Genomic DNA, 11,866 nt, shown 5'->3' on the forward strand with positions numbered 1-11,866 from the left:
GATAGATAGATAGATAGATAGATAGATAGATATTGTGTAATTTCAACTTCTATTCTTACACATCAGTTTTCCAGACCTGCTGAGGAATAAAAAAGCCTGCACTGAGCTTCCAACAGTGGACAGTGTGAACGTCACAATGATCACATCATCTCCTGAAGTGATGTAGAGCGGAGCTACTGCCATGAATGGAGTCACATTAAAAACGAGCATAGCCAGCATGATATAGATGATTTTGACGGCTCTCATCTTCTGCTGGTTCCCTTCCTTCTTCTGCTGAGTGTCGTAGTCTCCTGGGCCGGGCCTTCTCAGGATCCTGAGGATGGACAGACTGCAGTAGAGCTCAATGGACAGGGAGGGGGCCAGGAGAGCAACTGAACCAACAGCCAGTAAAATGGGACTCTGTGGGTTGAAGGTGTTGGACAGTCCAGTACCTATAAATTGGCAAAAATAGAACAACGAAGACTGAAGATCAACTCACAGGGTATGATCATTTACATGTTGTCTGGTAATTTATGATTAGCAATTAATTTCTCTTAGCTTACTGAAAACAACCAGCCAGAGAACAGCAAGACAGGCACCTCTGTACTTTATTTGTTTGTACCTGAAGAAGAAGAAGAAGAAGAAGAAGAAGAAGAAGAAGAAGAAGAAGAAGAAGAAGAAGAAGAAGAAGAAGAAGAAGGAGAAAACACATGCTGGGTTCAGTTTGGAGGAAGAATTTCAAATTCCAATCCTCAAACAAACTGACATGACTAATACAGTAACCAACACCAAACCAGTCTTATCAAGACCTTATCAACATGTTCGTGGCCACCAGCAGAAGACTGGTTGTACTGGTCACCTCCCAGTCACTGACCCTGAAGCCACACCTCGTCCAGTCAGGCTGCAATCACTGCAGTTCATGTTCATGCACATACACATGGTACACAGAAAGAATAGTCATTGAGGATGAGGAATCAAAGCTAACAGTACTTTCTAAATAACTCTAACTAATAACTAAGGGATAGTTCAACCAAAAATGAAAATTCAGTCATTATCTACTCACCCTCATGCCAGTTAAAGGTCAGGTTTAGTTTTTTTATTCCACAAAGTTTCAGAGGAAAACATGAATCTCCTCAACAATTAAAGTGAATGAATTTTCAAATGGAAAAAAACAACAGAGAAATAAAACATAATATGAATTGAAAGACACATTTGCATGCATGTCCACACTGTCTGAACTGAGTGTGTGTGGTGTGACGGTGCACACACAGGTGAACAGCAAGTTGGGGCTTTAGGAAACTTGGATTATTGGATGTTTTTTTGTTCTTTATTTTTGAAAACTGGTCACCATTCACTTTCATTCTTTAGGAGATTCTGTGACACTGTTTTCCTGTGAAACTCCAGCTTACCTTTTGTGGACTAAAAAACTAAACCTGACCTTCAGTTGCCATGAGGGTGAGCAGATAATGACTGAATTTTCATTTTTGGATGAACTATCCAAATAAAGACAGAGATGGGAAGTAACTAAGTACACATACCTCTTAGTCCCTACAGTCTAAGATGTCTGATGGACATCAGGGTATATTTCAAGATAAAACAAAATATTTGATAATCCATTTCTTACCGTGAGACAACATCTACTGTTAGCATTAGCATCCTAGCTAGCATTACTGTTTGATTGTGTTACATGATTTGATTTGATATGTGGTTCCATATCATGTGGTCCAAGAGCAGGAGCAGTGAAGGAACCAGCTGGCTGAGCCAGCTAAACTCTGGGTTAGCTCTCCACTAACTTATATAACCAATATGATTGGTCATCTGTCCAGTGAGAGGTGGGACCTGAGTTTGAACTGTTTGAGTATTTTTAAATTGTGCATTGATTTCTTTTGTATGTAGCCTACTTTTAATTTTCTACAAGGATAATTTACTTAAATAATAAGGGTATAATGGAAGTACAGTTTCTTCATGAGAGCTTAAGAATCTTCATGAGGAATTAAGAATTACGTATGGAAGCTTCATATTTTATTTTCATGGAGCCACTCTGTTTTGTTGTGATTGGTAGGATCTTTTTTTAAACTAAAAAAATGTAACACAAGAATGTAAGAAATGATAACATATTATTATGTTACTAATTAACAGTACATATGAGAAATAGTACATTAATGTGCATATGTGAGTGGATGTGTGTATACTTCATGCCACCCCTGCATAAGTCAGTGCCCCACTCGGGCCACCCCAGTCAAAAACAGTCCTGCTCTGCAGTACATGACTTACAGTCCATCTAATGTGCAAATATATAATGTTTCATGCAGAAAGAAGCCTTGCATCAGAGCTACCTGGAGTGATAGAAGAGTCTGGTGCACACTGTTAATTCAGTTTGAATAATGTTGATGCAGTTCAAGTTACCTGATGAACAGCACAGGATGAACAACTGCCATGTAGCGATCCACACACATGTGGCACTGGAACAGGGCTCTCCCCATCACAGCCATTGCAACATAACAGTTTATCAGCGGGTCAACAGAAAATGAAACGACAAAGTTTTGGAGCATCATAAGAAAAAAACACAATGAGAACGCAATTTCTGCGATGATGAGGTTGAGAGTCAGAATCTCTGATTGGATGAGGCTCCTCTTCCCAGAGGCGATCAGCCACAGGGCCCAGCAGTTCAGTGGAACGCCAAGGAAGTGGTCTGCTGAGCCGGTGAAAAGACAAAAGAACATCGCAGGGGGGAAATACCTGGTGGAATTGTTGGCCATTTCTCCTTTTCTTTTCTGAAGATCAGTGACCTAAAATAAAAAGCAGAGGGCTCTTATTTGAGGAAGGCACAGTTGGCTTTTCTTAAGTTTTTTTCACTTATTTATTTATTTGTATTTTTTCAGGTTGTTCTTTAGATTTGGAACTTTGTGAGTTCATTGCTGTTGCTATGCTGCATGTGTGAAAAGTAACGGCTGCTGATTTCTACTTTGATTTCTGCAGTGACAAAATTCCTACCCTCAGGATCATCATCAGGCAATCCATAGAATGGCACACAACTGCTTATGGCAATTTCATTGACTTTAAAAAGGCATTTGACAGTGTAGACTGAGAGCGTCTATGAAAACTCCATCCATCCATCCATTATCTTGTGCTTATCCGGGCCGGGTCGCGGGGGCAGCAGTCTGAGCAGGGACGCCCAGACTTCCCTCTCCCTGGACACTTCCTCCAGGTGTTCCGGAGGGACCCCAAGGCGTTCCCAGGCCAGCCGAGTGACATAGTCACTCCAGCGTGTCCTGGGTCTTCCCCAGGGCCTCCTCTGAAAACTCATGGTACGCTATGGAATCCCACCAAAATACATCAGCATCATAAAGAGCACATATCAGGGCATGCAGTGCCAAGTGCTCCACCAGGGATGTGCACAGGAAAAGTTTGAAGTGATCACTGGAGTGAGACAGGGCTGCTTGCTTTCTCCTTTCCTCTTCCTCTTATTCCCTGACTGGATCATGAAACAAACAACCAACAATAAAAACAATGGCACGCAATAGACTTTGACTTTGCAGATGACATCGCACTACTCTCACATAACCGCCAGCAGAAGCAAGTCCCAGCTGATGGAAACAACTGCAGCTGAGCCTGGACTCAAAATAAATGGACCAAAAACCAAAATCATGATAACCAAGAACAAAAGCATAAACCCTATAACAAGACAAGAACTGCAAGCGAGAACAGCATTCATCATCCTAAATAAGATCTGGAAATCCAAAAATATTTCACTCAAGACAAAGCTCAAAATCTTCAACTCCAACATTAAGACTGTATCAGAAACATGGAAGAACAGCACTAACATCATCAACAAGCTGCAGTCACTCACTAACCACTGTCTAAGATACATCCTGGGACGTCGACCTGTGATAATGTACCAAACAAGAAACAACAGAAGTACAGCTGAAAAGGAGTAAGTGGAGCTGGATTGCTCACACCCTGAGAAGAAACAAAATGGAAATAAGGAATAACGAGTTGAAGAAGAAGAAGAGACTGACGTGGCAGCAGCTGGAGAAGAGGACACAAGACAAACAAGTTCATCAAAGGCTGTTCTGAAAGGAATACAAAGGCCTAACTGAACTGACTGCTTTCTGTCATCTCTGATTAATATGAATAGTAATGAACATATGAATATAATCAATGATAATATTAACATGGTGCATCAAATATCAGTCACTTTTTCTATCTATGTTTTTGGGAATTGAGTATATGAATACTAACCTGTTGTGTCTCTCCTGTGGGCAGCAGCTTGCACCTGCATCAGTGAAAAACATAATAAATCAAATCACGCTTTGCATGCTGGGTTTATTTGCTTGATTATTTGCTTGGCTGTGGGAACCTCCTGTGTGGCTGTAAACACATCAACGTACCTAAACACGTAGTGTCTAGAACGGTGTTCTTTCCTGGGGGCCCACTTTTTAAAAAAATGACAAACCATCATGACAGAGCTCATGACAGACCTCATCAGTAAATCCTGGGAAAGTTCATTTGTGCTTGAATCACCTTATGCTATCTTGACACATGTTGAATACTTTATAAATGAGAAATAAATGCACTGAGGGTGAGTTAAGAGGCCAGCTTGTTGTTTTTATTTACTCCCATCAGGAAAAAAAACAAACAAGGAAACTTAGTGTTGTAGATTTTTGAGTTTTGAGAACTCAAACTCTTTAGTTTTAAAGGAAATAAAAAAAAGTTTTTTCCAATTATAATCTAGCGTTGAGATAATTTAATTTTCTTCTTGAGATAAACTTGAATCTTTTTGAAAAATACGCCGTTACATTGCATTACATGTTTGTGTTATATTTATATCATCTTACCACCCTTTAGCTTTCATATTAGGTATGCACATGATGGATTTGTTTCAGCTGATACCAGTAATCACCTGCTTCTCATGGCTGATATCAATAAGACCAATAACCAAATTTCACCTTTGTATTTTAAAAAGAAGTTGAAATAACCTGTAGTTTGTGTACACCTTAGGGTCAGAACGGCTCAGATGTGGTGATCAAAGATAGATGATTTAATAATGCATGGCTCTGACTGAACCATATCTGACTGACATCTCCATGACAACGCAAACAAACAGCTGTCCTGACTCTTCAAATATACAGATAGTTTTTCTACTAAAGTTTGTCAAGAAACTTCACAAACAGTCTTTGGTTTTTATTGAGTCTTTTGCCTAAAAATTCTAATTAAAGGCTTTGACAATCTGTCAAATCACATATTGTTATAGCAGATATTTATTAGTAGCTCTTTAGCCCCCCTCCAGTGGCTCCCTGTGGCTTTGACAAAAAAAATAGACATGAAAAATAAAAATAAACTTAAATTTTTGAGTTTTATAATCCCCAAAAACTTGTATTTAAAAAAATGAGTGAGAGTGGATTTTGAAGTTTCTGAAGCTCAAGTTTCAGACATGTAACATGAAATGAAAAAATATCTTTCTTTTCTTCTTCTTCTTCCTGTGTGAGAGGAGTGAGAGTGGATGGGAGATTTTCTTTCCTTTTTCTGTCCTTTGTTCTTTTATGTAGTGGTAGTTGTGTGTTTAGTGTGTTTCGTTTGGTTTTATTTTAGTTTATAGTTGTTTTGTGTGCTTTTGCCGGCCAGGCTTTGTCTGGTTGGAAGGCCACTCAGAAACCGTCATGGCATCTGGTGGTTTCTCCAAGCTGTCTCTGAAGCATGGCATCAAGGTTGGTGGTGGTGGCTGTGGGGGAGATCATCGGGCACAGCTCGGTGAAGTCTGCTGCTGGAAGTGGAGCAGGTGAACATGTTGGTGGAGACAGACATCACTGTGAAAGGGCTGTTTGAGTCGGTGTTGCCACTGACGCAGCCAGCATCAAAGATTACACTCTCTAACGTGCCTCCATTCATCAGTGATGAATTCCTGATTAAAGAACTGTCTTGTCATGGAAAGGTGATATCACCGATTAAAAAGATACTGTCGGGGTGTAAATCACTGCTGTTGAGACGCGTTGTGTCCCACTGCAGGCAGCTACATATGATTTTGAACAAAAAGACAGAAGAGTTCAATTACTGCTTCACTGTACATGTGGATGACTTTGATTACACACTGTTTGCTACCTCTTCTCTTTTGAGATGTTTCGGCTGTGACATCTCATCAGAGCTTGCCCCGACACTGCCGGCCCGACTCCGCAGGGCTCCTTCCTGCTGTGCGGTGGAGGCGGCTGGCTTCTGCGGGGTTTAATGGAGCTGTTAATATCTCTGACTCGGACGGAGCAATGGCTGAGCATCAGGTGGAGGAGAAACAGAGCCAGGATGGTGATCGCACCGAGGTGAGTAGTGAGAGGGAAAGAGGGGCAGGTGAAGGTGTGGAGATGGTAGTCGAGATGACAGGTGAGTTGGGTGAGACAGGTGAGGTGACAGGTGAGTTAAATGAGGTGACAGGTGAGTTGTGTGAGGGGGATCCAGCTGCTGAGGCTGGAGTTATGGAGGCCTGTGTGTCTGAGGGGACGCCTGGTCCTGCGAAGCTGCGCAATAAATGCAGTGAAATGTCTCACAGCCAGATAACTGCCAGTCAGGAAAACTGCAAAAATGTTTATATTGTTCCTGTAGCAAACCAAAGGCATGAGGGGCCTAAATCTAGAAGCTCACATTTTATAACTCAGCAAAACATCTCATTAAAAACAGAGCAACATCAGATTTCACTGATCAAGAGATATTCAGATTGAAAAACAGATGATTAAAGTGAGAAAGCAACTTAGTTTTTAATGATGATGAGGCTGTTGGTTTTATTTCTATTTATTTATTCTATTGTTTTTGCTTTTAACATCCCCCTCACAATGGATTCTTTTAGAGTGCGGACGTTAAATGTAACTGGAGCTCCAACCAACAGTACAGAGAGGAAGAGCTTTCTAGAAAAAATTAATACTAGATTGAACTGCAGGGGCTCAGAGGATTTTTTATTCTTGGGTGGGGATTTTAACTGTACTGAGTACGAGTTTTTAGATCGTAACCATGCAGAGCCTCATCCGGCCTCCCAACACACTCTGAAGCAGCTGGTCTATTCTCCTGGCCTTGTGGATTTGTGGAGAAGGATGCACACAGACTGCAGACGGTACAAATGGCCCCACCTGAGAGAGTATAGGACCTCCTTAGCCAGACTTGACCATTTTTATTGTTTTAAGCACCATTTTAATGTTTTTCAGGGGTGTAAAATTATGCCAGCTGGTTTTACTGATCATTCTTTAGTTTTATGTCATGTTGCTATTTAGAGCATTTTACCCAAGAGCGCATACTGGCATTTTAATTTGGTTTTAACATTTGATAAAGGTTTTAGAGAGGCTTTTTGGGACTTCTTTTAGATGCAGGAAAGATGATTTTAGATGTCTTAGGCAGTGGTGGGACCATGGCAATACTGAGATAAAACTCTTGTGTTAGCAGTATACACTCAATGTCACATGAGACACCTGTCGATCTATTAAAGACCTGGAGACTGAGATCGTGGAACTACAAACAATCAGTGATTCCACAGGAAAATGGGGATATATTGAAATCCTCAAGTCCAAAAAAACGGCTTTAGCCAACCTGCTAGATACCAAGATACAGGGTGCACTGGTCCGGTCCCAGGTTCAGAATATCACATAGATGGATGCTCCCTCTAGCTTCTTCTTTGGCCTGGAGAAAAAGCATGGACAGAAAAAAGCAATCCACTCTCTGCTCTTTGACACAGGACAGGAACTCACTGAGCCTGGTCAGATAAGAAGGTGAGCTGTAGATTTTTATTCATCCCTCTACACCAGTGAGTATGAGGAGAATGATGCACTGTTTGAGGGGTTCTGCAGTGAACTGTCTCGGGTCTCTAAGGAGACTAATTCACAGCCTGATCGGTCACTACAGATGGTGGAGCTGCCCACTACTCTGCAGAGTATGTAAGGATGGAGGGCTCCCGGCATCGATGGCCTGATTGTTGAATTTTATAAAGGAACATTTTAGCCCCTGATATTTTAGAGGTTTTTAATGAAAGTCTGGTTTCAGGTTCTCTGCCACTGTCCTGCGTCAGGGCTGTTGTAGCTCTCCTGCCAAAAAAGGCAATCTACAGGACATAAAGAACTGGCGCCCTGTGTCCCTCCTATGTACAGATTACAAAATTCTGTACAAGGCTTTGGCTAACAGGCTGAGGAAAGCTATGGAGCAGGTCATCCACCGGGACCAGACCTACTGTGTGCCTAATTCGAGATGTTTTGGAGGTCTCCAGCTCATTGGGTATCAATATTGGTCTCATTTCTCATAAACAACAGCCCCCACAGCATGCTTCACCAATGTGCACAAAAATTGGTACACATATGTATCATGCCTAGACACACAAAAAAAGTCCCTTGAAACCACCACCTAAAACCAAAAGGAAATTGGCCATTTTGAATTTACTCCTCAATTTTGGTGTTTTCCACACATTGTATTTTAACAAAATCCTACAGAATTCATCATACCGACTTAAAAATAGGTGTGTGCCACGTTGACTTTGTGATCAAAAATTAGAATTTTGATGTCTCGCCATGACACATAAAATTGCTATAACTGTTATTCCCACTGGGCATGGGTATTGTTTTGAGGCACGTAAATATCTTATTTAAATAGATTTTTTTTTACATCAGCAGAACTTGCTTGTCTTGCTCAGCATGCCTGGATCTCATTTACTTTTTAACCAGGACCTGGGACTTAGTAGTCTCTACTGTGGTTAAACGAGGGGGCAACAGCAACAGTGAGCTCCTCTAGCCTGCATTGCTGGAGAGGAGAAACAGATGAGTCAGGAGCAACGGTAGTCATTCCTTCCCCTGCTGGTGGGGGAATAATCCACCACTCACCACCCTGTTCCTCCTGTTTGTCACTGGTGGTAGTGGGTCTCACTGTCTAAACCTGGTCTGGCCTATAGTATAGAGCATAGGTTAGGGGAGCTGGTTACAGCAAAATTCAATGGACATGCTTTACTTTTCCTGGATTATCCAGAGGTGCAATGGAGTGCACAGCTCCCCCATCAGAGAGGGCTTTCACCACTTGGAATTTCGTGGAACCCCAAACATCTTGAATCTTCACTCTGCCTTGAACATTATTGTCATGCAAATAGACAACATCACCCTCCCTCAAGCTGTTGCCAGAGACATGTTGGTCATGCTACTCCTTCCTGAGGTGAGGTGAGCTGCTGCTTGGATCCGGTCCTCGGCACCATCAAATGCAGTCTGGAGTCGCTGTTGATGTTCCCGCAGCCAGTCACTAACTGCGCCCGCAGTCGGCTCCTGAATCCTGCCAAGGAGGAAATCAACAGGTAGTTTGGGTTCTTGACCTAACATTAGGAGGTATAGTGACTTACTGGTGGTCTGATGAGTGGTGGTGTTGTATGGGAAGTTTACATGTGGGAGGTAATGAGGCCAAATCTGTTTTTAGCAGGTCCTCCACAACCACTGTGTTAAGAACTCAGGATATATAGGCAAAGACCTAGATGACCCAACTTGGGAGGTTATTTTGTATTGAGTCCATCATTCCTCTATTTGCACTAGTCAAGGACTGATGCAATGTAAAACAGTCCATAGGGCCTATTGGACCAGGTGCAAATTGACCAGAATTGATCCAGATATCGATCCAACATGTATCCGATGTCACAGAGGCCCTGCTGATCTAATCCATATGTTTTGGGCCTGTCCCCTCTTACATACATTCTGGAATTCAGTGTTTAATACACTCTCTCAGGTGTCTTTACTATCCCTCGAGCTCTCACCTATCTCCTCGCTATTTGGCGTCCTACCACCAGACACCACTGTGCCGACATCCCAGCAATACATCTTGGCTTTTTTAACTCTTCTGGCCAGAAGGTTAATACTACTTGAGTGGATAAGTGTTTCTCCGCCTACATATTCAGAGTGGATTGTGGATGTTCTCTTCTTTATGAAGCTGAAAAAAAATAAAACATACATACTGGCCCTTTGCCCCTTGATGCCCAAAGTGCCCTTTTGTCAAAGTGTTTTTTTGTTTGTTTGTTTTATGTAAGTGTGTGTGTGTGTGTGTGTGTGTGTGTGTGTGTGTGTGTGTGTGTGTGTGTGTGTGAAAGTCTGTCTGTGTGGCCCAAAATAATAAATAAAACAAAGTAATAATAATTCAGATCTACCCTCGGTTGGTCACATGATCCACGTAGACGTGCCCTCACTGCCCGGATGTGCCCCGATGTGCCCTGTAGCTAAGCGCTGCTAAGCAACTGATCGTACAGATCGACCTCTACGGTTCGGCACGCGTGTGATCCGCGGACCACATGTGAGCATCATAGTTTTACTGTCACTGTTACTTTTGTATAAGTTATAATACCTGAAATCTCAATGCAGAGTTACAGTAAACAGACAGGACAGATGCTGCTGTGTGCAGCGCATCTCTGTGAAGAGCGACTGATTTAAAAGTCGTCACATCACCTCGAGTGAAATCCAGACCATAACTTTTTTAACTGATGTAACTATGATATCACCAAAGAAACAGATCATAAAACTGTGATGTTGATTGAAACTTTAGTGATATCAGCTGTCTTAACTTCTACACAGCTCCTCTCTGCTCACCGCTGCAGCTCTGTCTCTCCACGTCTGTGACACAGTGTGTCTGCTGATTGATCATGACTTCTAACCAATCAGATGTGCTGCTGTAGGCGGGACATTGAGCCAGACTACAGAGCGTAGTTGTGTATTATACTGTACAGTGTATAATGATCTGATATATGTACATACAGCACTGTATAAGTTTGAAGTTTTTAATATTATTACCATTATCATTACTATTATCATTATTATTACATTACATAACTATGGTGATAATTACAGACGGACAAAGATTAGAGACAAGTGCATTTTTAAAATAATTTAACCCTAATCCCACCATTTTTTTTTTTTTTTGCTGATCCAAAAAATTATACGATCCGTTACTCAAAACCGTGATACGATCAGTGAGCATCCTGTGTGTGTGTGTGTGTGTGTGTGTGTGTGTGTGTGTGTGTGTGTGTGTGTGTGTCTCACTCTGCACACACCTCTCATAAGTTATAGCCGCTAGTTAACCACACACAGCTGCTGAGGGGAAAAAGTATGTCAGGCTTCATTTTGTTTCTATATGTTTCTTTTGTTATTAGAGATCTGTATCATTTTAATGTCAAGTTAGTTTCAGTGTTTTTCCTCTGTTTCTAGAGACAATGAGGCATTATTTCACTAAAACTATGCAATGTACATGCATATTCACATAATTGTGGACTATTACAGTATAAATACAACAACATTAACAATAATAATTAGAAGAATTTGAATTGTGATTTTCTCAACCTCTCATTTAAACATATCAGTACTTGTTTATAACATTTGTATATATACACACAAATTCAATATAATATGCATAAATATAAAATATATAACTTGTATAACCTTGCTGTCTTGCACAAAGTGGATAGTCAAAACTGAATAAAAGCACAAATACATTTAAATAATACATGATTTCTATATAATTTAATTATTTTTTACTTTATTATTATTTTTTGGGCTTTTTGCCTTTTAGATAGGTACAGCTGAAGATATGACAGGAAAGGGGGCAGAGAGAGGGTGAATGACATGCAGCAAATGGGTCACAGGTGGGAATCGAACCAGCGAGCACTGCGGAGGACCAATACCCTCAGTACATGGGGTGACACTCTACCAACTGAGCTATGGGAGCACCCCTAGTTTTTACTTTATTATTGGCACTACAAATAATAAAGGGCAGATTATGAATCAGCACCATGGAGCAAATTCGTGGCCCCCTTTTAACTTTGAGCACCTGCCCCTCCAAAGGTCTCTGCACGGCCCTGCTGTCCACATTAGGCATCTGACTTATAACTATTCTGTTGTCTTATTATTGC

The sequence above is a fragment of the Lutjanus erythropterus genome, chromosome 3, assembly GCF_056507025.1.
Source record: "Lutjanus erythropterus isolate fLutEry1 chromosome 3, fLutEry1.hap2, whole genome shotgun sequence".
NCBI classification, from domain to species: Eukaryota; Metazoa; Chordata; class Actinopteri; order Lutjaniformes; family Lutjanidae; genus Lutjanus; species Lutjanus erythropterus.